The sequence below is a fragment of the Balaenoptera ricei genome, chromosome 13 (assembly GCF_028023285.1).
Source record: "Balaenoptera ricei isolate mBalRic1 chromosome 13, mBalRic1.hap2, whole genome shotgun sequence".
NCBI lineage: Eukaryota > Metazoa > Chordata > Mammalia > Artiodactyla > Balaenopteridae > Balaenoptera > Balaenoptera ricei.
Window position 1 is genome coordinate 64,803,825 of NC_082651.1, and position 27,610 is coordinate 64,831,434.

General features: G+C 43.6%; 1 protein-coding gene across 3 annotated transcripts in view; it reads right to left on the reverse strand.

The window, feature by feature from the left end:
* PRKCE (protein kinase C epsilon) overlaps nt 1-27,610 on the reverse strand; it is a 604,085-nt gene that overhangs the window by 358,719 nt on the left and 217,756 nt on the right. The window lies entirely within an intron of this gene.

The following is a 27,610-nucleotide window of genomic DNA, read 5'->3' on the forward strand; positions in this document are numbered from 1 at the left end:
GTCTAGGGGATGGATGAATGGATAGATGGATAAGCCAGACACTAATGCCTATACTTCTTCTTGAACTAAAGAGTGGACAGTTCTCTATTTGAGTGCATACTTAATACAAGTTTAGCTATTTCAAAGGACATATTATATTTAATGAAACCACCAATCCAGTTATTAATGGTCATTATTTTTTCCTCATACACCCCTGATTTTAAAAGCCGCACATGACGCTCTGAATCACAAGCAGGTTACCTCTGGGTTTTAGGAACACGTATATATTTTATCTCAGGATTATTTACCAACTGCATATATTTTCTCTATAATCCATTCAAATAAAAGTATTTGTGTACTTCACTCCTTTGATGGGGGTATATTGACTCAAAATTGTCTCTTGTCTTAAAAAGGAAAATATTTACATTATGCTATTTACAAAAAAACAAAACTAATTACCTGATTCAAATAGGTAAATCCAATCTATAAAAAGCCAAGGAAGGGAAATGCAGAAAAAAGGCTGAAAGGGAAAACCAGGCATTCAGGTGGTCATATCATCCTTGTAGGAGGACTGGGAGATGAAACTTCCAGGAGAGAGGATGGAACAAAGAGCTCTCTCTTAGCCATGGCCACTTAAAGCCCAGGACTTCAAATTTCTTCCCCTGGAGCCTATACAGACCACCTATAGGCAGGTTGGGGATGACTAGGACCACTGAACCAACCTACAAAGAGCTATGTGCCCCTGAAAGAGGTTAAGCGACTTGGACAAGGTAACAGAGCCAGGTCGAAGGTGAGAACCAGAACCCAGATCCTCCCACACCCACCGTGCAGGGGCAACACCAAGGTAACACATGCTCCTTCGTGGATGACCGCCCTGGTTTAGGCACGTCCAGGACAAGAATCGTAAAGAGCTGGGACTCTGCCTGAAGCGCCCTCCTCCACCTTCCTCAGTGAGCCGCAACCACAGCCCAAACACCAGCTCCTCTGGAACCCCCAGCCCGTGCCCCTCACCCTTCTGTATTCGTGTCTCCTCCCTCTGTGGTCCCACAGCACTTCCTCTACACCTGAGCAGATCTCACCTTGCTGAGATGATTCTTGCTTTCCTAATACACTGGGATGGGCACCATGCCCTCTTCTGCTTGGTTTCCCCAGCCCCTAACACAGATACCGAAGGGCTCAAATTTGACTCGGCTGAGATGGAAAAGCTGACATCATCAACCCTGCATGCCTCAAGAGTGACTTCGACCAAATGATGAATAAAACATGATCACTTTGCATAAACTCAGAAAAGCATTTTTTTCCCCTAGCCAAACTAGAGAAGTAAAGAATGAATTAGGCTTTTCCTGGTGTCCTGTTAGTCCTTCTAAAATCATCACACAACTGTCTTGCCTTAGTTGGCTGTACCATTTATCCCCACAGTCTAGGGTCCAGCCAAATGACATCAGGGTGCAAAGTGACAGCCAGACCTCTGTAGAGCAAGAGCTTTTTTTTTTTTTTTAAAAGAGAAAGTCCCTCTTCTATTGTTTGAAATTTCCCAGAGTTAGTATTACCGGCATCAGGCTCACCCTTGCTAGGAGCTACTGTTACTGTGGCTGTCTGTGTTCCAGGGGAGCACACCTAGTGACCATGAGTGAAAAAAACAGAAATCAACTGGTGAAAATGTATCTGATCAACACCATTTGTCCTGGAAAAAATTTCATTTCTCAGCAGACATTCTCCTCAGCCTGCGGCCAAACCCTTACAACTAATGTCCTCAACAAGCACCTCTGTCTAAGTCCCTAGTTTACCCAGGGAGAGATAGAAGGATAGATGAGACTGATGAGCTCACTTTTAAAATGAACATTTTTTTTTTTAGAGGGAAATGGAAGGGGACTCCTGTGTGCCAGGCAACACGGCGAGTGTTTCACATACGCTGTCAAATCCCGTCTTCACCAAATGGAGCAGACTACGTGCAACGAGAATGACTCTTAAAACTTCATAAGTAAAGGAAGCCAGCCACAAGAGAATATGTTGTCTACGATGCCATTTTTATGAAATCCTAGAAAATGTAAAGCTTTAGATTCATAAAGCAGATAACCGATTGCCAGTGGCCAGAGGTGAAATGAGGGAACTGACTGCCAAGGGGCATAAGGGAACTTTGAGGATGATGGCAATGTCGACATCATGATTGTGGTGGTGACTAGATGATTGTATACATTTGTCAAAACTCATCAAATTTACACTTAAAATTGGTAAATTTTATTATACGTACATATTTCAATAAAACTTGATTAAAAAATTTTTTAATCTCATTTTCACATCAACTCTGCGAAATGGCATTATTACTCCCATTCTAGGGTTAAGGAAACTTCAGCTCAGATGCTCTGAGTAACTTGCAGAAATCTGCCCTCCCAGACATACTGCCAGGCTACCTCCCCTTAGAAGATCCTTGGGTGTTACTATAACACTTTCTCACTCCAAGGCATTCATCTATTTCTCCCCTTAAGTTTCCTCTATTCATTTTTATTGTTCCCTTTATTGGATGCTTAACTTCCTCTCTCTTAAGATGTCTCTATCTGGCATTAGCCAGACATTCATTGCTCAGCAATTAGTTGCCTTAATCTTCCTTTATCAAACAACCTGTTTCTTTAATCACTCTCAGTAAGACAAGTTCCAGGATTCCCCTCAGCAGTTCTAGTTCTGAATGCTTGCAGGTTAAAAGCTGAGCTCTAAAGGAGACCTTCACAACTGGTATCACGACAACTCTCATCACCTTTAATCTACAGACATGTATTGATGAAACAACTATAACATACCGATCCTGTGTGGCAACATGTATGGGCTGCAGGATATGGGAGGGTGGCCATCCAGACTGTGTTTGCTGGATGCTGAGTGCCAGCTATGTCCGGGGACATCACACATGTTACCTCTTTAATCTGAGATATGTTTTTATCTATTTTACAAATGCGCAGACTTAGGTTGGAAGTCCTTCACCGAGAAGCAGGGAGGAAGGATTATGGCCCTAGAGCCCCAGCCCCTCTGGTGGTCTCCCACTGCTGCTCAGGGCAGTGCTAAGGGCCCTAGGGTCTATACAGAACAAACCAGCCCCGGGCTCAGAGCTCCAGCCTAGCTGTTCAATAGAAAAGCAACCTACAATCCAAGCGAGTGTTTGCAGCAGGATCGATGAGTGTCCCAACAGCAGTGGGAGGAGATGGCACTTAGGGAGGCTCCGAGCAGGACGTGAGCCAGGCTGTGATGACGGGGAGAGAGGCTGACCCCGACGGCCAGCCTTTCCTGAGAGTCCCCAGCACGCTGACCCTGCCAGACAGTGGTCATCTTCATGGGGCGTTCCCTCCTATCACCAACTCTCCACACAGTCTCTCAAGGCACAGGTCACTTCCTTCTTTGTTTCCGCCAAACTGTCCAGCTGAACACCCTCCAGGTGCCCCAACCCTTCCCAACTCTCCCTTCTCATTCTTTTGTACTTGAATCTGTAGACATGGCCTTCAGGGTTCTGTGAACCCTGCAGAGAGGCAAACAGTAGGCCCAAATCGGGGGCCCCTTGCAACATTTCTCTGAACAGCTGAACAAGGCTGACGGGATAATGGGCAGGAGGCCCAGGCTGACTTGCACAGTGATGCCCTGAGCCGTCTGGGGATGCTGCCCTAGAGAAGTCCTCAGTCAGGAGCAACCCCAGGGGGTGCATCCCTGACTGTTACACATTTCTGCTCCCTCTTCCTGCAAAGCGCACAAGGATACACATCAAAGTGCCACGCGGGTGCAAGCTGTGAGGACAATCCATCTGCCATCAGTGTGTGCCGGGAAATCCATACCCCATCAGCAGCCAAGGCTGCTCCAGCACCTGCCACTCTTACTGCTATTTACACAGACACGCGCTCGAGTCTCCAGAAATCCTTGCTGTTTGACTGTTGGCCACCTCCAGACCATCCTTTTAAACCAAGTGAGCACTCGTACACCTGGGAGCATAGAACCGAAGTGTCTCCATCTGGTTTACACCACAGAGCAAATGCCTAACCAACCACTCCATCTTCCCAAACTCGCCTCCCACTCCGGCTTGCCTCCGTCCTCAACTCCTCAGCCTGCTGACCTCAACTTCTGACTTCAGCATTTCTACCTCTGTATTTTGCATTTAACCGTCCCTATTTCTAATTCCCTCCCTGTTCTCTCCTTCTATGAAAAAAGGAAACCTCAAATATCTAGTGAGCTCCCGTATGCCCAGCCCTGTGCTGGCACAGGAGAGAAACACGCAGACGTGCAGCAGGTCTACATAGACAGATGCCAGGGCCGAAAGGGCCTCAGAGCAAGGCACACACGTGCCACAGGAGTGAAAGAAAGCAGTCACCTCTCTCCAGGGAGGTCAGCAGAACGTGAGCAGAACAAGGATTCTGTTAGGAGAGGGGAGGGCCTCCAAGCAACAGAGCTACCGATGAGCAACGCACGGAGCTGGCGAGGCACAGCGTGTGCCTGGGGACCTGCTTAGCCAGAGACGAGGGTTTCTGGAATGACAGATAAGGCTGAAAATGGAGACCAGGTGTCAACTAGTGGAAGGCAGGGCCAGTGTAAAAAGTTAGCCTTTGTCTTCCAGGCAACAGGAGGATATCAAAGATGTTTTGAGCTGCCGTGCTGTTTTGGTGGAGATGAAAGCAGTGGCAGCAGCACTATGTAGGCAGGAATGGAGGTGGGAGCGACTAGAAGCAGGAAAACTGCACAGGAGATGCTCTGGGGCACCTGGGCGCTCGCAGTTGCCATGGGGATGGGAAACCGGGAGCAACAGACGCAAATGGCTTTTTTAAGGAAAACGAAGACCTTGTCTGTGCTGAAAACAATGGAGAGGAAATAGTCTAAGATGACGGGGATGTTCAGAGTGGACCCTTATCTTTTTGGGCGCTTAGGATCTAAAACCCCTTTATGTCTGGGAAGACCCCTCACTGCATGCTTCTTGCTGGAAGGCAGAGCCCATGTCTTCTAGAGAAGCTAAAGGTGACAAATACCTGTTCCTGTCTCCCCCAGCCCCGACCCCGGGCAGCCACCGTTCTGGTGTGTGACCTACTCCTCCAATCAGACGGTCTCATCGGGACTTGGAAACTTGAGGGGTGACAAAGACGTAGGGACAGTTTAGGATGCAACCCTAGAGGAGGCATCCAGCAGCAATGGCCAGCCTCAGACATAGTGATGGAGCCAAAGAGCTCTTGTGGTACAACTTGGGCTGAGCTTCCTGTGGTCTGGCAGCCACGCTTCAGTCTGACGATTCCTAATTTAGTCGCCCAGTGGGCTCCCAACAAATTCCTGTAGTCAGAATCGTGCTGATAGCAATATCCAACCCAATCCATGCTCTGTGCCCCTCCTCAAAATCTTCATCCCCAAATTCCCAGACCACACAGTCCCTTGCTCTGCTGAGCCACCCTAGCACATCTGAACAGAGATGCTCATTGGGCACCTAACCTGTGCTCGCTCAGTCAGCCTGCATCCCAAGGACCAACTGGACTGCAAGGGTTATCAGAGCAGAGCCCACAGCTTCTCCTGAGTGTGGGCACATCTGCTGCCTCACTCCCCCGCCATCCAACAAAACCTGACCCGTTCCCACACCTAGCACAGCACCCTGTGCAGGGGTGCCACTCTGTTTATGCCTGCAGATCCATCTGGAGTACATTTACATATTCAAGGCAAAATCTGAAAAAGTTAAAAGTCCTTATTGCTGCAATGTTTAGAAAATTATATAAAAATACTGAGAAACAGAGTAGAGAAATCAGGGTAGAATAACAAAAATATTTTTATGATTTTTTTTGTTTGTTTCAAAATAATGGGGGAGAGGAAACAAGGCTGGCCAGGCATGAGCACATAACTCTTAAGCTAGGAATAGGGACATGAGAATTTATTACACTATTCTCTCTACTTTTGATACTGAAATTTCCCATAATTAAAGCTTTAAAAGACTGAATAATAACTATCAAAAATTTAGTTTTTATAGTCATTTAAGACTATCCCTGAGAACTTTAGAACACATGGAGAGGGGATTGAAATCTCTGGTGACTGTGTGATAATTGCTTAGGATAGACAGTAAGCACCGAACGCCATGTTTTTAGGAAAAGCTGGGATTTAGTAATAAGTGTAAAACCTCCATTTAATAAAGTGCTTACAGAGAAAAACAAAAGGCGCTTCAATAAGGTAATCAGCACAGAGGGATTTGAGTCCAAAGAACACAGCAGGCGGGAGGGGTAGTGATACCCTCCACTGCACGGCTCATGCCCTTCCCACGCCCATCCTCCTCTGGACGGGAACTGGAGGAGGAGAAGCAGTCGACACCATGAGATGCCTTTGTATACACAGGACCCTGGTAACCAGCCCGTAACTTCAGGTTCACTCAGTCAGAACACAGAAAAACTTAGGGAGTCAGAAACATGCTTGTGATTCTGTACAGACATAATTCCCACCTTTCAGCAAACTAATTTAATCGTCTAACTCCCATTTCCTGGTTCCCAGGAAGGCTGCACATAAATCCACTTAAGGCATGTCTGATTGCGTTCCTAGTGTTGAGACACAGAGGAGCACACCCAGATTTGAGTGCTTTTTCAAATGGCCAGTGCTCTGTTTCAGCGCTTAAACTCAAACTTCAAAAAGATTTGCTTGAGAATGACGCACACATGCCACAAACTCTTTGTTAGATGGTTAAGGTAGAAAATTAAAATCAATGAACGTATAGATAACTAATAAGGACCTACCGTACAGCACAGGGAACTCTACTCGATACTCTCATGGCCTATATGGGAAAAGAATCCAAAAAAGAGTGGACATATGTATAACTGAGTCACTTTGCTGTACATCTGAAACTAACACAACATAGTAAATCCACTATAGTCCAATAAAATTTAAAAAATCAAATCAAATCAATGAACGATGCACTATATGATCTAAGTTCATCTCTGAAGGTGTCTTCTCTTGCCTTCCTCTGCAGCACCTGATTTTTGGAAGGTGATTACTGACTACTGGTTCGATTCTCATCACTATCTCTAGGCCTTTGCCGTCATGGCTGCAAATCCTTCCAAGCAGGGGTCTGCCTTCTCCTGTCCTCATGCATTTCATGCTCTGCTCCGCTGTGGTTGTCACTCACACAGAAGTCTCCTGCACTCACACCCCCACTGTCCCCTCCTCCACTCAGGACACTCTCACCAGAGAATGAATTCCCTATCCTGCTGCCCTTGTTTTCCTTGAGCTAAACACAGTTCCTTTTCTGTAACACCATCTGCTTCTATAACAGATCAACACACGAGATATGGTCAACAACTGATTAATAATACCTTGTTACTGTTGTAACTTCTACTAGTGATTACAAAGCTACCTCCTTAGAGGTCCCTAAGGATGACTCTCAAGCCATGTGGATTCCTAAGAGAACCCTCTGTCCACACAGGCTCATTTCACTGGGCAGTGTCTCTTCTTTTTTAGTCCTTCTTGAAGGGCAGAGTGCTATCCTCAGTATAGAAAATCCTATCATTTCAATGGTAAATGTGCCCGATCGAGGTCACTGAAAAGGTCAATTCCTTGGAAATAAAACAAACCTTTCCTCCAAGTTGCTCCTTGGCTTCCTCTTTGAAATAGCATTTCTCACGTATATTGGGAAACAGTACTTCTGCAGCTTTTAAAAGTGGGGCTTTCCTGTGGCCAGATAAATTTGAGGAACTCCTGCATGCTGCATCCCCATCTGGAAAGTCACATACATTAGCATAGTAAAGACTGCAATTAAGACATGTATCATATATTTTTATCATATCGTTTCCCCTAATAACATCCAGTGAGAGTTGAGTTCTCTAGAACTCCCCCTTGGGATGCTGCAACTATAGCTTAACCATCCCAAAGAAGCTAAGCAGAAGCCAGAGGGCAAACCCATGGCCTTTTGCTACTCTTAACTCTTTGTTGCCTATTATCTGGGGTCATCGACACACAACCCCAAAAAGATTCCCAGCCATTCCATGCTCTAGCTATAACCTCAGTTCTGTACTCTTCAGCTGACTCTGGAAATCAAGGTCCGTTTCTACTAACCATCGGGCCTAGGGGATATACGACGGATTTGTTTCCAAGAATTTCTAGTGTGTCCACCTGCCCTGCAGGGGTGAAGAGCTAAAACCACATCCCCCAGATGTCTTACAGCGAAGGTTCCAAGTGTGAGTTAGGTTTGGCCAACCAGATGTACTTTTGTGAAATTTGGAAAGAAAACTGAGGCAGAGATCATACTTCTGCAGTTGCTGCTCTTTCCTCATCAAGCAAAGTCCAGGAGGCACCCGATTCTTCTGTGACAGTTTTAGCCAAGGTGCCAGCATCCAGGTGCCAGCTCCATGGCTGCCAGGAGGCAGGACCAAGACACCTGTTTGCAGGCCTGGATCATAGCGGCGTGGCATGGTTCTGATCATGGGAGCCTCTCCATCATGGCCATCCCCACGTGGTTGTGGAGAAGCTGCTTGATGATCGTGGAAGCAGCAGCAGCTTCCTTGGTGCTCCAGTTCCTTAGCGTGGCGTTGAGACACTCATTCCTGAAACCTCCGCTAGAGAGTTGTGTCTTCAGAACTCTCCATAAGCCTTCAAGCCATTTCATATCCTACAATGAATCCCTTCCTCCTGAATTTTGCTCGAGTGGATTCTGCTTTCTTCGACTGAATCCTGACCAACACTCCGACTCAAGTGGTGTTTCAGCAAGGATGATCGAACCTCTCAGTCTCACCTTGATGGCTGTGGGATTCCAAACCGAGTCACTGCCCATACTCCATCCAGGTGGGGAGCCTCCCGTACGGCAGACTGTAGCCAAATGCTGGAAACTTACAAAGCTGGCTTTCGGCAGCCAAGCATGCATCTTGGGTCAGGTCAACATAGATGTCTGCCTCCCAAGCAGTAATGATGCCCAACTCCTTCTGGAGCAGCAGCTATACATGGAAACCATGTAAAACCCAAACAGAAGGGTTTCCAGGAAGGAACAACATGCCTGGGTTCTAATTCCAACCCATGTCACTTAAACTCTGAGTTGCAGACCTGTTCTTCCAAGTGGGGACGGTGACATCATTTACCTCATGGGAGGGAGGAGGGTAGACCTCGAAGGCCTTTGGGGAAAGAGTGTTCTATTAAAAGGATAGCATTACTATGACTGACTAATATTATCACTAGCATTCAGAAATCATAACCAAGAAAAAAAGGCCTTTCTTTCCATACTCTTAAAGAAACTTGCTAAATTTAATACATATAACTTTTTAGCACATTGCATTTAGAGACAGTTTTTTTTTTTAATGAAGATTATTTAAAATGCAGTTTTATCAAATGTGAAAAACCCTTTGAAAATGACAGACCTCAGTGTGTTATTTGTAATAAGATTCTTTTTTTTAAATTTTATTTTTTTATACAGCAGGTTCTTATTACTTATCTGTTTTATACATATTAGTGTATACATGTCAATCCCAATCTCCCAATTCATCCCACCACCACCTCCACCCACCCCCCCCGCCGCTTTCCCCCCTTGGTGTCCATATGTTTGTTCTCTACATCTGGGTCTCTATTTCTGCCCTGCAAACCGGTTCATCTGTACCATTTTTCTAGGTTCCACATACATGCGTTAATATACGATATTTGTTTTTCTCTTTCTGACTTACTTCACTCTGTATGACAGTCTCACATTTAGAGACAGTTTTATGAGCTTCATTAAAAAATCAGAGCACTGGAAGTGCAATACTTCCTTTAGATTATAGCCAAGCACTGGAAAGGTTTAAAAAGAATCATTTCTCTTCAACAGGATTGTCAAGACTCATTGCAAGGTTATTGTTTTCACGTCAGTTGTCCTTTCGTGCCGTCATACAAGATGGCTGGAAGATTTCCTGTACCCACATAGTTCTGAGTTTTTGTTGTTGCTGCTGCTGTTTGTTTTTGTTTTTAAGCAGGCATCACTCCTGTTTCTTCAGTTTTTGACACAACAGAAAATCAATATGGCAGGTTTGTTTCACTGCTAGCCTTAAAATGTCATGTCCCCTGGAAGCAAATCCTCTTGACACAATCTGTAAGCGCTGCTCTAAGCTAACAGACAGCCACAAGGCAGGGGTTCTCAGGAAGAAACAGTCTAAATAGGCAGGAAAGCAGGCAGCAGCCAGACCAAAGGGAGGAGCTCGGAGCTCTCAGTGTGCAGAGGGGGAGGGGGAGGGGGTTAGGAATTGGGACAAGTGACAGGAGGGGAATTGGAGTCACCAACAGCCAGAGCTCCCGGGGCTGAGGACAGCTCTGCAATCAACTCACCATGCATTTCAGAGCCCAAAACAGAAGACAGCCAGCACGTGGGGCCCAAAGCCCATGAGCCAGGCAATGTAAGGGTGTTACACCTGTCGGCAAGAGCTGGGTCTGTGGCAAGAGCCCAAGCAGGCCTTTTGATTAAGAGGAGGAGGGAGAGGCCACTGATCTGGGAGTCCTGAGGGAAGGACTCAGGCCCTCAAGAGGGCTGGGCCCAACATCCCTTCCACACCTGATTCTTGGGTTTATAGGACCAAAAAGCCCTCATTAAAACAAAACAGAACAAAACATTTAACTCCACAGGATTCCTTTAAGGCTCCCTAGTGCATTTAAAATAGAAGATTTAGCTTTCTAAACTGTCTGATGCATAACATTTTGGGAAAACAGCAACATTAAAAAGCACCCAAACCCCACAAATCTGCGGATTTTTTTTAACCGTAAGAAAAACGATTTCACACTGCAACATGAAATCCGAGGAGCTGCTCTAACCCCAAAATACGCCCTTTAGGGTGTCTGAAGTGTTTGCTTTATCTAGAGAACTAAACCCCATTTGTCATCAACAACAGGCAAAGAAATCTGGTTATGGTTTGATGATGCACTGCCCAAACAGCATTATCAAAGGGATGTATGAATTCATGTAGATTAGCTGCTTTTTAAAATAAAGTTGGCTGGGCTTTTTTTGTGTGTAGGAAGACATATTTTAAAAAATACATAGCCACCCTCTGCAACCCGATTAATGACAACAGCTTCTTCCAAGGACAGTAAAGAGTGAGCTGCAAAATAAAAACATCCCAGGCAGGAGGGCTCTGAAAGCAGGGTCTTCGGAAGAGAGCTTTGCTGTATTCTCTAGGATCTAAAAAAAGGGAAGCTTTCTCAGGTCCCTTCCCTCCAGACACACACATCATTTTATCTGGAAGTCACATGGTGTGATTAAATTTAACTGGGTGGAGTAGTGGAAAACCACAGAATTAACAACATAATTCTTTTTGAGGAGAGATTCTGCCAAGTGCAAGAGAGACCATTCTGAAAGCCTCGAGCTGCTAGGCACTGCTTTCACCATTTGTTTTAAATCCAGGGCACCAAGGTGGAAGTGTGTCTCTGCTCACTCTGCTGTTGCATCTAATAACCGAAATACTAGAAACTACCTGGATCTTGGCCATTCGGGCTTTTGGTGAAAAAAATTATGACCCATATATAATCGATTACATGCAGCATATATACATATATACGTACACATCTGTGTGTATCCATGTGTCTAGGTAATTACTGGAAGGTTACACAAGAAGTAAACAGAAGTCATCTCTGGGGAGTAGAACTGATAGAGGGAAGGGTGTCTTTCACTCTACACCCGTCTGTCCTAGTAGACTTTTTACCATGAATATTACTTTTATTAATTAGAAAATCTAGCCATGAACACATCACTTCAAGAGCCCACAGGCCAGGAACTTTGAAGAGCTCAGTGTCAGCCCTGCTCATCACCAAGAAGCTGTAATGATGGAACTGTTCTGCAGCTATAAAATTCCTTACGGTTTATAAGGCATAGACTGCCTCCCTTTATTCCTGTAATGTTGTCATAGGCGTCAAGATAAGACACTCTGGAGACACTACTCCCATTTTACCTCTACAAAACAGAGGTTCTGGAGGCTAAATGTCCCGCCTGGGGCCACAGGGGCTGTACTGAGGGCACCTGGAATTGATCTCAGGCCTCCTTCCTCACCACTATCCTGTCTTTACACTGTGAACCTTGGTCAGGTCACTTCTGGGTCTTGATTCACCCATCAATAACATGGAGACACTATCATAGGCATCCTTTCAACAAATGAGTAAACAGTATTCTATTTTACCAAAGAGGATACTGAAATCAGAAAGGACAAGTAACCTGCCCAGTGACACACAGGACTTGAACCCAGAAACCCTCTCACTCCACTTCCTGGCTGCTATTCCAGGCCACCTCTTCAGCTGTCTCCTCCACCTAAAACAGTGCTGGTTTCAGGCCTCCAGATGTTCACAATGGTCTTGATTTGTGACAATTTGCAAAAACATGTGTACTAGAAACTGTGCGGCGGGAACAAGGGCCGACGGGCAGTCCACGGAGCCACCCACTCTAAGGGCAGTTGCCAGAACACAGCTCCCATGCCCCAGAAGGCCTGGAGCAGCCTCAAGGATTCCAAGCTGCTCTGCAGAAAAGATTAAAAAACCAAAAAAAAACAAAAAAACCCCTCAGTTCTGCAGAGCACTGACAATTAGGGAAGCGACTTCAAGGAAAGATTCCCAGGCCCTTTCCCCAAAGCTTGAGCCTGGGTACCTCCCAGGGCTGGTGTGGGGTGTAAGGGAAGGGACTTCTCCCGCCCACCCCCTGCCGCCTGTACTGTGACCCCACCCCGTTCCCACACTGGTTGTGCAAAATGGACTTGTTGGTCCAGCCTGCCCTTCCAGCAAGGAGGAGGGCAACTCCTTCCTAAGGAGCCTTCTGACGCCATCCGCCCAGGGGTGATGGAGTGGCACTGTGGCTGTGAGGGCTCACTTTCAGCACCTGCGCGAGAGTAACTATAAATGCGAGAAGAGAGAGAGTATGAATTTAACTCCTCCCACCCCCCAAAAAAAGCAACACCCCACAAGGCCGAGCCAGGAGGAGGAGTTGATCCGAATGGCAGAGACAGCCCTAGCACCTGGCCCCAGGAGCCTTCCACACAGGCCTGGCTCCCACAGGGCCTTAGGCTCTGGCCATGGGGTGGGGTAACAGGCCTCGGGCACTCACCCACATCCCGGAGGCGGCCGGCCAAGAGGCACCCCTGCAGGACCCTCAGAGTCCTGTCTGGAATGCTCTGCTGCCTTCAATCAATGCAAACTCAATGACCAGTTAATCTCTACAAAATCAGAATCCATACTTGGCTCTATTCAGGACCAGTCTGTTTAGGGCAGCCCTCACATGGCAGGGCTCAAAGGCAGTGGACACATGCGACGCTGGCTGGAGAGCGAATACCTAAAAACAGTGCTAAGACGTGGATCTGAATATGTGAGGACTTTTGTTTTAAACCCCACTGAGATTTAAGGCCCAGAGAGCCAACTGTCTCAGCAGTGAGTGGTCACCACCACACACTGCTGTAGAGTGTGGCTTTAGTCCAGCTTTGCCAGGTGAACCAACAGCAAACCTTTACACTTCTGAGAAGTGGCCGCTCTATTAACAACTTCCAAGTCCTTCAGAATGGAGCCTGCCTGTGCTCACACAGGGTCATCCGGCTGGCGGCAGGGACAGAAGCCAGAGCTGTCCTGGAATGGGCAGACTCAGAGGGGCCACGTGAAGATTTAAAAAGAAAAGTTCGGCGCAGGCCCAAAGGGGCAGGCGGGATCAGAAATTCCAGCTCGTCAGGCAGGCTCTTGCTATTCACTTCCTTCTTCAGCATTCTCCTCCATTTGTGGACAGGTCCTCAGGGTGAGGGAGTCATTGAGAATTAGGCCAATTCTCTGGGTAATTCAGAAAAGAAAAATGCCCTCCAAATATCGAGGGAAAAGCATCTGCGAAGAGACCAATCAACACCTTATACTGCAGTGATAACTTTCCAAACATCATTTCCCCAGAGTCCTTGAAGGCCAGTCCCTAACACCTCTTCATATTCTTCAATCCCAGCAGCTGACCCAACAGCACAGGATAACTGACCCACGAAGCAACCCCCAAGAGGTCACCGCCTCAGACCACTGTGTGACTGAGAGCATCGGGCAAGGGTGTCACATTAACCCACAGGCGCCCCTTCACAGCTTCTACAAGGAGGTGTACCAACAGGACAGCCTCTCCCCTAAATTCAGAACCTGCTCTCCATATATTATTAATTACGTCACCATGAAATAGCAAGGAAGTAGGTGAGACAAGTCACCAAAGAGAAGAAACAGCTGTAATAGGGCAATGTCATCTCTGAGCTTTAAAAAATATTTCCATATGTTTGGTTTTTTTCTCTTTCCACAGAAACGCCTTTCCCCTTAGCCAGTCAGATCTGGCATATCAGCTTTCTGGAAATAATTCATAAATCCAGCAGCAGGCAGGGAACAGTCCCTACAGAGGCTGTGGTAGAACGATGCAAGGAGCTCCCTATACCCAGAGGTCTGCCAGCTAACACCAAGCTTCTGGTCAACCTGCACAGCTGCACGTAGCCCTGGGTAGCCTGGAAAAGCCACTTATCACTCAATCTTGCTCCTTGTAACAGTAGAGCATAAGATTAAGAACACAGACATCAGAAGCCAGGACAGCTGTGCTCAAATCTTGGCTCTTCCTCTCTCTGTGTGACCTAGTTACTCCATCACCCTGGGCCTCAGTGTCCTCATCTGTAAAAATGGGGATGATAATAGGACCCACCATATAGTGCTGCTGAAACGATTAAATGAATCACTTTACATAACATGGCTAAAATAATTATAGGAATGCAGTAAGCGCTGAGTTGGCTATTATTATTAATGCACATTTACTGAGGACCTACTAAGCACTGTGACTAAAAGACTTTTAAATTGCAACAAAAATTTATTACACTCATAAATTTCTAACTTAGGTACTTAAAGGTTATCTGTACTATATATTATCAAAAATTAGTAAGAAGGCCTGGAAATTGTCAATTTAAAATGGGCACACCTAGATATTTTTTAGCGTGTACACCTAGTTCACAACACTGGCCTCATCCTCGGTTTTTCAGTATGTACAGCACAAAGTTAAAACACAGCACGTTCTTATATATGATTGCCTTAATTCCACGGTTCTGCTTCTTCCGAAAGATACGGCACAGAGCATGGGAAGGTGAGCGCATTAAGATGTCAGCTGCAGTCCCTGAAGGCAAAAAGCACCCTGAAATCTTGAAAGAGCTGTTGCAAGCCCTTAATATCTATTTCTCACTTACTGATCTATAAAAATGGGACAATTTGTGCTTCTTTGCAAAACTGCATTCAAACCACCCTAGTCCTTTGCATCTTGCCAGGCACCTACTTATCAACAAATACTCTGCTGCATTTATCTTTTGAGGGACCAGATATTGATTGTGCCCTTAGTGAGAACTAGCCACTATGCTAGGCACTGGTCCACATATACTTCCTGACCTCACATAGCCATCGAGGCAGTAAACAGAATCTTTAATCATAAAGGTATAAATTGAGATAAATGTCATGAAGGAAAAAAACAGGGTTATGAAAGTGTATAACAAGGAATCTTAATTAAGACTGGGCTCAGCCAAGTCTCGACTGAAGAAGTGGCATTCAAAGTGAGACCTCCAGTTTCTCGCAATCAGACTACATTATTTGAGCCAACTGTACCACTAAAAATAGCCCAGAAAAAATGCTGGATAAAACTGTTAAATTCTTCTCTAAAGTATCAAAGTATAGACAAAATAGTAGTGAAGAACTAGGGAAATGGAAGAAAAATAGGAACCCAGGGAGGCACTTTTGCCCTCGGGGCATTTGCCAATCCTAGAAAACTAAAATTTGGAAGATTTTTCAAGATCAGGAGGACAAAAATAAAAGATTAGGGCATGCTCAAAGAAGAGATCCAAATGAGAGACCCTCCTCTCAATATGCTAGGACCCAAAAGGTCCCAAGCCTTAGCATAAGGGTAAACTGGAAATAAACCCTTATATAGATCTGTGACTTGGGAGACAGTTACAGACTTCATGTTTATGCTGCCCACCACCCCCATCAAAATTCAAATGTTAAATCCTAATGCCAGTGTGATGGTATTTGGAGGTGAGGACTTTGGGAGGTGATTCGGTCATCATGGTGGAAATATCATGGATGAGATTAGTGCCTTTATAAAAGAGATCTCAGAAAGATACCTTGCCTTTTCTACCATGTGAGAACACAGCAAAAGAACCAAGAAACAGGCCCTCAACAGACACTGAATCTGCTAGCACCCTGATCTTTGACTTCCCAGCCTCCAGGACTGTAAGAAAATAAATTTCTGTTGTTTATAAGCCACCCAGTCTATGATATTTTGTTATAGCAGCCCAAACAGACTAAGACAGAAATAGCAGCCCGGATGGACTAAGACAGAGATTCAAGCCCTAAATTTGGCTTAAGTTGGATCTGGATACTAGGCAGACGCAGAAGCAAACACTGGAGGAAGTACTTTCATAACAGGTCACAAATAAAAATTTCAGCACAATGAACCCAAGATAACCAAGTCTGCAAGGAAAGAAGGTACCATGTGCAAGAACCACCTGAAAAAGCATATTAAGGACAGAACTACAAAACCTTCGAGTACTGAAATTATCACACTGTAAATGATGCTTATAATGTCAAATGTTTAAAAAAAGGAGAAGTTTGAAAATATCTGACAGGAACAGTAAACGTAGTGACCTAGAAGATTTTTTAAAAAACCAAATAGAAATTCTGGAAATTAAAAAACACAATACCAAAATTTAAGAACTCAAGAAGAGTTTAATATTAAATTAGATACAGCTGGCGAGAGACTTGAACAGTCAAAAGAAACCATCTAGAGTGTACCATGAAAAGACAAAAAGATGGAAAATACAGCAGATAAGACAGAAGATGTAGAAGAAAGAGTGAGAGAATGGAGTATATGTAATCAGGATCCCAGAAAGAGGAAAAAAGGATGGGGCAGAGGTAATATCTAAAGAGACATGACTGATAATTTTCCAGAACTTTTGAAAGATAATAATATGTAAGTTTAAAAGTCCACTGGAGTCTGAGAAGGAAAAATAAAAAGCCAAACCTAGACACATTGCTATGAAAATGTACACCATCAAAGACAAGGAGAAAAATCTTAAAGGGGTCCTGAGAAACAAAAACCATATTACCAGGCTTCCCTGGTGGTGCAGTGGTTAAGAATCTGCCTGCCAATGCAGGGGACATGTGTTCGAGCCCTGGCCTGGGAAGATCCCATATGCTGCGGAGCAACTAAGCCCGTGCACCACAACTACTGAGCCTGTGCTCTAGAGCTTGTAAGCCACAACTACTGAAGCCCACGTGCCACAACTACTGAAGTCCATGCGCCTAGAGCCCATGCTCCGCAACAAGCCACCGCAATGAGAAGCCCGTACACTGCTAAGAAGAGTAGCCCCCGCTCGCCGCAACTAGAGAAAGCCTGCGCGCAGCAACAAAGACCCAATGCAGCCAAAAATAAATAAATAAATAAATGTATTTTTTAAAAAAAAATTACCTTCAAAAGAGCAACAGACTGGCAGATGACTTCTCAATGACAACAACCCAAGATAGTGAAATACCTTTAATACGCTGAAAGAAAATAACTCCCTACCTAGAATTCTATATAGCAACAACAAAATCATTCAAAAATAAAGGTGACTGACAATATTTTCAAACAAATAAAACTAAGATTGAAAAATATTTTCAAACAAATAAAACATCAGCACACTGAATGTGAAATGCAAGGGAATTTACAAAGGATGTACTTTAGGTAGAAGAAAATTATCCAAAATGGTAGGTCTAAAGTATAGGAAAGAATGAAGGGCAAAGAAAGTGGTAAATATATGGATATATCAATATAAAAATTAGCTGCATAAAACAAATATAACGTTTTATAGAGTGTCCCTCAATATAATTAAAATGTTCATCAACACTAGTATGTAAGATGAGCATGGGGAAAGTAAATATAATTAATTATTCTAAGGTCCTTATATTATCCAGAAAGAGTATAAAAGTTTGATTAATGTTAAAACTTGATAAGTAGGCATAAATATATTTAAGTGGTAACTTCCAAGGTAATCACTAAAAGAATAGAAAGAGAATACAGAAGAGGAACCAAGATGGCAGAGTAGAAGGAAGTGCTCTCACTCCCTCTTGTGAGAACACCAGAATCACAAATAGCTGCTAGACAATCATCGACAGGAAGACACTGGAACTCACCAAAAAAGATACCCCATATCCAAAGACAAAGGAGAAGCCACAATGAGACGGTAGAGGGGCGCAATCACAGTAAAATCAAATCCCATAACTGCTGGGTGGGTGACTCACAGACTGGAGAACACTCATACCACAGAAGTCCACCCACTGGAGTGAAGGTTCTGAGCCCCACGTCAGGCTTCCCAACCTGGGAGTCCGGCAACGGGAGGAGGAATTCCTAGAGAATCAGACACTGAAGCCTAGTGGGATTTGATTGCAGGACTTCGACAGGACTGGGGGAAACAGAAACTCCACTCTTGGAGGGCACGCACAAAGTAGTGTGCTCATCGGGACCCAGGGGAAGGAGCAGTGACCCCAGGGGAGACTGAACCAGACCTACCTGCTTGTGTTGGAGGGTCTCCTGCAGAGGCGGGGGCTGGCTGTGGCTCACTGTGGGGACAAGGACACTGGCAGCAGAAGTTCTGGGACATACTCCTTGGCGTAAGCCCTCCCAGAATCTGTCATTAGCCCCACCAAAGAGCCCAGGTAGGCTCCAGTGTTGGCTTGCCTCAGGCCAAACAACCAAAACAGAGGGAACCCAGCCCCATCCATCAGCAGTCAAGTGGATTAAAGTTTTACTGAGCTCTGCCCACCAGAGCAACAGCCAGCTCTACCCACCACCAGTCCCTCCCATCGGGAAACTTACACAAGCCTCTGAGATAGCCTCATCCACCAGAGGGCAGACAGCAGAAGCAAGAAGAACTACAATCCTGCAGCCTGTGGAACAAAAACCACATTCACAGAAAGATACACAAGATGAAAAGGCAGAGGCCTATGTACCAGATGAAGGAACAAGATAAAACCCCAGAAAAACAACTAAATGAAGTGGAGATAGGCAACCTTCCAGAAGAAGAATTCAGAATAATGACAGTGAAGATGATCCAGGACCTTGGAAAAAGAATGGAGGCAAAGATCGAGAAGATGCAAGAAATGTTTAACAAAGACCTAGAAGAATTAAAGAACAAACAGAGATGAACAATACAATAACTGAAATGAAAACTACACTAGAAGGAATCAATAGCAGAATAACTGAGGCAGAAGAACGGATAAGTGACCTGGAAGACAGAACGGTGGAATTCACTGCTGCGGAACAGACTAAAGAAAAAAAAAAGGAAAAGAAATGAAGACAGCCTAAGAGACCTCTGGGACAACATTAAACACAAAAACATTCGCATTATAGGGGTCCCAGAAGGAGAAGAGAGAGAGAAAGGACCTGAGAAAATATGTGAGGAGATTATAGTCAAAAACTTCCCTAACATGGGAAAGGAAATAGCCACCCAAGTCCAGAAAGTGCAGCAAGTCACATACAGGATAAACCCAAGGAGAAACATGCCAAGACACATAGTAATCAAATTGGCAAAAATTAAAGACAAAGAAAAATTATTGAAAACAGTAAGGGAAAAATGACAAATAACATACAAGGGAACTCCCATAAGGTTAACAGCTGATTTCTCAGCAGAAACTCTAAAAGCCAGAAGGGAGTGGCATGATATACTCAAAGTGATGAAAGAGAGGAACCTACAACCAAGATTACTCTACCTAGCAAGGATCTCATTCAGATTCAATGGAGAAATCAAAATCTTTACAGACAAGCAAAAGCTAAGAGAATTCAGCACCACCAAACCAGCTCTACAACAAATGCTAAAGGAACTTCTCTAAGTGGGAAACACAAGAGAAGTAAAGGACCTACAAAAACAAACCCAAAACAATTAAGAAAATGGTCAAAAGAACATACATATCAATAATTACCTTAAACATGAATGGATTAAATGCTCCCACCAAAAGACACAGGCTTGCTGAATGGATAAAAAACAAGACCCATCTATATGCTGTCTACAAGAGACCCACTTCAGACCTAGGGACACATACAGACTGAAAGTGAGGGGATGGAAAAAGATATTCCATGTAAATGGAAATCAAAAGAAAGCTGGAGCAGCATGACTCATATCAGATAAAATAGACTTTAAAATAAAGAATGTAACAAGAGACAAGGAAGGACACTACATAATGATCAAGGGATCAATCCAAGAAGAAGATATAACAATTATAAATATATATGCACCCAACATAGGAGCACCTCAATACATAAGGCAACTGCTAACAGCTATAAAAGAGGAAATCGACAGTAACACAGTAATAGTGGGGGACTTTAACACCTCACTTACACCAATGGACAGATCATCCAAAATGAAAATAAATAAGGAAACAGAAGCTTTAAATGACACAATAGACCAGATAGATTTAATTGATATTTATATGACATTCCATTCAAAAACAGCAGATTACACTTTCTTCTCAAGTGCACACGGAACATTCTCCAGGATAGATCACATCTTGGGTCACAAATCAAGCCTCAGTAAATTTAAGAAAATTGAAATCATATCAAGTATCTTTTCTGACCACAACGCTATGAGATTATAAATGAATTACAGGGAAAAAAACGTAAAAAACACAAACACATGTAGGCTAAACAATACATTACTAAATAACCAAGAGATCACTGAAGAAATCAAAGAGGAAATCAAAAAATACCTAGAGACAAATGACAATGAAAACACGACGATCCAAAACCTATGGCATGCAGCAAAAGCAGTTTTAAGAGGGAAGTTTACAGCTATACAAGCCTACCTCAAGAAACAAGAAAAATCTCAAATAAACAATCTAACCTTACACCTAAAGGAACTACAGAAAGAAGAACAAACAAAACCCAAAGTTAGCAGAAGGGAAGAAATCCTAAAGATCAGAGCAGAAATAAATGAAATAGAAACAAAGAAAACAATAGCAAAGATCAATAAAACTAAAAGCTGGTTCTTTGAGAAGATAAACAAAATTGATAAACCATTAGCCAGTCTCATCAAGAAAAAGAGAGAGAGGACTCAAATCAATAAAATTAGAAATGAAAAAGGAGAAGTTACAACAGACACCGCAGAAATACAAAGCATCCTAAGAGACTACTACAAGCAACTCTATACCCATAAAATGGACAACCTGGAAGAAATGGACAAATTCTTAGAAAGGTATAACCTTCCAACACTGAACCAGGAAGAAATAGAAAGTCTGAACAGACCAATCACAAGTAATGAAATTGAAACTGTGATTAAAAATCTTCCAACAAACAAAAGTCCAGGACCAGATGGCTTCACAGGTGAATTCTATCAAAAATTTAGAGAACAGCTAACACCCATCCTTCTCAAACTCTTCCAAAAAATTGCAGAGGAAGGAACACTCCCAAACTCATTCTATGAGGCCACCATCACCCTGATACCAAAACCAGACAAAGATACTACAAAAAAAGAAAATTACAGACCAATATCACTGATTAATATAGATGCAAAAATCCTCAACAAAATACTAGCAAACAGAATCCAACAACACATTAAAAGGATCATACACCACAATCAAGTGGGATTTATCCCAGGGATGCAAGGATTCTTCAATATACACAAATCAATCAATGTGGTACACCATATTGACAAACTGAAGAAGAAAAACCATATGATCATCTCAATAGATGCAGAAAAAGCTTTTGACAAAATTCAACACCTATGGGCTTCCCTGGTGGCGCAGTGGTTGAGAATCTGCCTGCCAATGCAGGGGACGCGGCTTCGAGCCCTGCTCTGGGAAAATCCCACGTGCCGCGGAGCGACTAGGCCCGTGAGCCACAATTGCTGAGCCTGCGCATCTGGAGCCTGTGCTCCGCAACAAGAGAGGCCGCGATGGTGAAAGGCCCGTGCACTGCGATGAAGAGGGGCCCCCGCTCGCCGCAACTGGAGAAAGCCCTCGCACAGAAACGAAGACCCAACACAGCCATAAATAAATAACTAACTAGCTAACTAACTAACTAAATAAATAAAAATTCAACACCCATTTATGATAAAAACTCTCCAGAAAGTGGGCATAGAGGGAACCTACCTCAACATAATAAAGGCCATATATGACAAACCCACAGCAAACATCATTCTCAATGGTGAAAAACTGAAAGCATTTCCTCTAAGATCAGGAACGAGACAAGGATGTCCACTCTCACCACTATTATTCAACATAGTTTTGGAAGTCCTAGCCACGGCAATCAGAGAAGAAAAAGAAATAAAAGGAATACAAATCGGAAAAGAAGAAGTAAAACTGTCACTGTTTGCAGATGACATGATACTATACATAGAGAATCCTAAAAATGCAACCAGAAAACTACTAGAGCTAATCAACGAATTTGGTAAAGTTGCAGGATACAAAATTAATGCACAGAAATCTCTTGCATTCCTATACACTAATGATGAAAAATCTGAAAGAGAAATTAAGGAAACACTCCCATTTACCATTGCAGCAAAAAGAATAAAATACCTAGGAATAAACCTACCTAGGGAGACAAAAGACCTGTATGCAGAAAACTATAAGACACTGATGAAAGAAATTAAAGATGATACCAACAGATGGAGAGATATACCATGTTCTTGGATTGGAAGAATCAATACTGTGAAAATGACTATACTACCCAAAGCAATCTACAGATTCAATGCAATCCCTATCAAATTACCAATGGCATTTTTTTACAGAACTAGAACAAAAAATCTTAAAATTTGTATGGAGACACAAAAGACCCCAAATACCCAAAGCAGTCTTGAGGGAAAAAAACGGAGCTGGAGGAATCAGACTCCCTGACTTCAGACTATACTACAAAGCTACAGTAATCAAGACAATATGGTACTGGCACAAAAACAGAAACACAGATCAATGGAACAAGATAGAAAGCCCAGAGATAAACCCACGCACCTATAGTCAACTAATCTATGACAAAGGAGGCAAGGATATACAATGGAGAAAAGACAGTCTCTTCAATAAGTGGTGCTGGGAAAACTGGACAGCTACATGTAAAAGAATGAAATTAGAACACTCCCTAATACCATACACAAAAATAAACTCAAAATGGATTAGAGACCTAAATGTAAGACTGGACACTATAAAACTCTTAGAGGAAAACAGGAAGAACACTCTTTGACATAAATCACAGCAAGATCTTTTTTGATCCACCTCCTAGAGTAATGGAAATAAAAACAAAAATAAACAAATGGGACCTAATGAAACTTCAAAGCTTTTGCACAGCAAAGGAAACCATAAACAAGACGAAAAGACAACCCTCAGAATGGGAGAAAATATTTGCAAATGAATCAACAGACAAAGGATTAATTTCCAAAATATATAAACAGCTCATGCAGCTCAATATTAAAGAAACCAACAACCCAATCCAAAAATGGGCAGAAGACCTAAATAGACATTTCTCCAAAGAAGACATACAGATGGCCAAGAAGCACATGAAAAGCTGCTCAACATCACTAATTATTAGCGAAATGCAAATCAAAACTACAATGAGGTATCACCTCACACCAGTTAGAATGGGCATCATCAGAAAATCTACAAACAACAAATGCTGGAGAGGGTGTGGAGAAAAGGGAACCCTCTTGCACTGTTGGTGGGAATGTAAACTGATACAGCCACTATGGAGAACAGTATGGAGGTTCCTTAAAAAACTAAAAATAGAATTACCATATGATCCAGCAATCCCACTACTGGGCATATACCCAGAGAAAACCATAATTCAAAAAGACACTTGCACCCCAATGTTCATTGCAGCACTATTTACAATAGCCAGGTTATGGAGGCAACCTAAATGCCCATCAACAGACGAATGGGTAAAGAAGATGTGGTACATATATACAATGGAATATTACTCAGCCATAAAAAGGAACGAAATTGGGTCATTTGTAGAGATGTGGATGGATCTAGAGACTATCATACAGAGTGAAGTAAGTCAGAAAGAGAAAAACAAATATCGTATATTAACACATATATGTGGAACCTAGAAAAATGGTACAGATGAACCAGTTTGCAGGGCAGAAATAGAGACACAGATGTAGAGAACAAATGTATGGACACCAAGGGGGGAAAGTGGCGGGGGGCGGGTGGTGGTGTGATGAATTGGGAGACTGGGATTGACATGTATACACTGATGTGTATAAAACTGATGACTAATAAGAACCTGCTGCATAAAAAAATAAGTAAAATAAAATTCAAAAATGTAAAGAAAAAAAAACTAGTACTAAAAAAAGAAAAAAAAAAGCAAGAGAATACACATTTTCCAAAGTAGTAAATGGGGAAAACAAATTTTTAAAAAAAATTCAGTCCAGGGCTTACCTGATAGCGCAGTGGTTGAGAGCCCACCTGCCAATGCAGGGGACATGGGTTCGAGCCCTTGTCCGGGAAGATCCCACATGCTGCGGAGCCGCTGGGCCCGTGTGCCACAGCTGCTGAGCCTGCGCTCTGGAGCCCGTGAGCCGCAACTACTGAGCCCACATGCTACAATTACTGAAGCCCGTGTGCCTAGAGCCCATGCTCCGCAACAAGAGAAGCTACCACATGAGAGGCCCGCACACCGCAACAAAGAGTAGCCCTGCTTGCTGTAACTAGAGAAAGCCCGTGAGCAGCAACAAAGACCCAATGCAGCCAAAAATAAAATAAAATTAAAAAAAAAAATTCAGGGCTTCCCTGGTGGCGCAGTGGTTGAGAATCTGCCTGCCAATGCAGGGGACACGGGTTCGAGCCCTGGTCTGGGAAGATCCCACATGCCGCGGAGCAACTAGGCCCGTGAGCCACAATTACTGAGCCTGCGCGTCTGGAGCCTGTGCTCTGCAACAAGAGAGGCCGTGATAGTGAGAGGCCCGCGCACCGCGATGAAGAGTGGCCCCCACTTGCCGCAACAAGAGAAAGCCCTCGCACAGAAACGAAGACCCAATGCAGCCATAAATAAATAAATAAATAAAATAAAAAAAAAAAAAAAAAAAAAAAAAAAATTCAGTCCAAAAAAAATCAAGAAAGGAAAGAAACAAATGCAGATCAGGGCACATGTAGAAGGAATAAAATGTTAGATTTAAATCCAAATATATCAGTAATTACATTAAATGTAAGTAGACTACTTATTTAGTTAAAAGACAAAGACTGTCAGACTGGATTTTTAAACATCCAGTGGTATGCTGTGTACAAGAGACAAAGTAAACGATAAGGAACGAGAAGCTGTCAACCTGGCCAAGAACAGTTTTCCAGGTGAAGTAACAGCATCTGCGAAGGTCCAGTAGTAGGAAAGCATAACTGATAGAAGGTCAGTATGGTTAAGGTGTAGAGATTAAAGGAAATATGGCCTGAAGCAAGTCTGGAGGGCTAGTCTTGGCCAATCCACACAGGAGCAAGCCAAAAGAGAATCACAGAATGTATCCTAAATGGTTGAAAAGTATTAGAAGAGGTACAGGGGCACCATTTATGACCTCAAACTGCAATACAATAACTAGACTTAAGCACAGATAATAAACAGCAACTTGGTCTATTTGGGAAATGATGTGGCTAAAGCGTGAATTTGGAGATGAGGATAAGCTGAAGATGACCTGAAAAGAACCACAGGGGCCAGATGATAGACGGTTTGTATTGTGAAAAGGAATTAACATTTATATTTTGCAGATGATAGGGAACTGCTAAAGGATTTTAAACTGGAGAGTAATTTGATGAGATCTGCATTTAAAGCCACTCAGGCAAGGCTGTGTAAGATGATATAAGAGGGACATTGGAAGGAGGGAGACCACTTAGACCACTGTTGATTTCAGAGCCACAGTCAACATACTCAGTGATGTACAAGAAGCATGGATTCTTATTCCCTACTCCCCAGATGGAAACACCAAATTCTGGGAGGCAGAGGTGGATTTTTCAGCACCCATAGAAGGTTACTGCCACCACTGTTATCAAACTCTTCAAAAATCAGCTTAATTTTGAAATTCCAAAATCTGCTCACTGTACTGTTAACCAGTAAACAGTTATTTATTTAGCATTTTCTAAGGACTGGGTATCTCCCTAGCACTGTGGGAAATACAAAAAACTCAGCACTTTTAACTAGGAAGATATATCATTCATTTTCTAAAAAGTCTATGATGAGTTTACAAACTCATTTAGTCCAACCTCCCAGGCATTGCTGGAATCCATTTTAGGCAGAAAGTAAGCCGACATCTGCATGAACAATCAGGGTGATGGGAGCTCACCACCTCCACAAAGCAGCCAATTTAACTGTGGGAAGTCTTTATCGTGACCTTACATTTTTACCCCACTGGTTTTTACTCTGTTTCCCTGATCAATGCAGAACACACTGAACTTATATCTATATAACCACCCTTCCCATGGAAATGACTGACTTGAGGGGCTTGATACGTGCAAGGTGTCTCTTCTATAGACCCTCCTCCATCAGAGCCTCTGGACCCCTCTCCTTGTTCCTCCGGAGCTGGGCTCTGTTATGCCAACATCCTCCTTAGTATGTGACACCAGAACTGACCCCCAATTTGAAGAGTCTTCAACACAGTTGTGGACATTGAATCAGTAGGCTTTAAATCATAGCACCTTGAGGCAACGGATGAAAATGCTAAGACATGGAATTAGATATGCTGAATTTTACCACAAATATTGATGGCTGAACCTTGGACTTAAATGTACGACTTTCTCTTTCAACAGACAAGGAAATCTGCATTTGCTTATTCTTTCCTCCCAGATTCTGCTGTACCATTTCTGCTCTGAGTCTCACCTGGAGGAGCTGGTTGAAGGCCTGTGTACTCCCGTCCCTCATGCCTGTGTCACCCACATGCTCGATCCTGCAGCATCTAAGGGGATTCAGGGAGACCAGGTGCACCTGTTTGAGATGTACTCTCTCCCTCTCCATACACATATGCATATATATATACACACATATATTTCATAATTAATTCACATATCTGTATATATTTCCTCTCAATGAAATAAGAAAAACAGGACACTCTTACCTGCTTGAAACATAGGCCAAATAGATTTAAGCTATATCCCCAAATTAAAAGAGGCCAGAACCATACAAATAGAATGAGGCACTTAATTCCCAAATATTCCCAGTTACCATCTCTTCAGTGGCATATTCTGAAATCTCTGAGATCCAGGGCCAGCAGTGAGCAGAAAGCAGGAACCCTCCCTCTCTGTAAACAGTGGGATGCAGCTTTGGGAACGATAAGCCATCAGCTGCATATTAATCACCGGGAATTTAGAACCTGAAGGCAAGGGTTACCCTAAATGGCACATTAATAAGAATAAAACAAGTGAGGCCCCCAAGCTTGATGTCTGCCGTGCCCTGCCCAATGTGACTCTTCCAAAGACCCAAATCAGAGAGTTAGGAGGAAGGAGGCAGGGAGCCCTGAAAAAGTGGTAATTGGCAACCGTCTCAGAGGCAAGTGACCAGTGGGAAAGACAGCTCTGGGAGGCTTTGCCCAACTGGAGGGAGGACCTATCCCATCGCTGGCAGCCCGCTCTAGGCTGAAGAGCCTCCTCCTTCATTCAGCCTTGAAGATAGCAGAGTAGGAGATGAGAGGACAGGTACAAGTTCAGGGCGAGCCAAGGCAATCGCCGAAGCCCCTACAGCCTCCTCCTTTGGTCACCAGCAGGAATG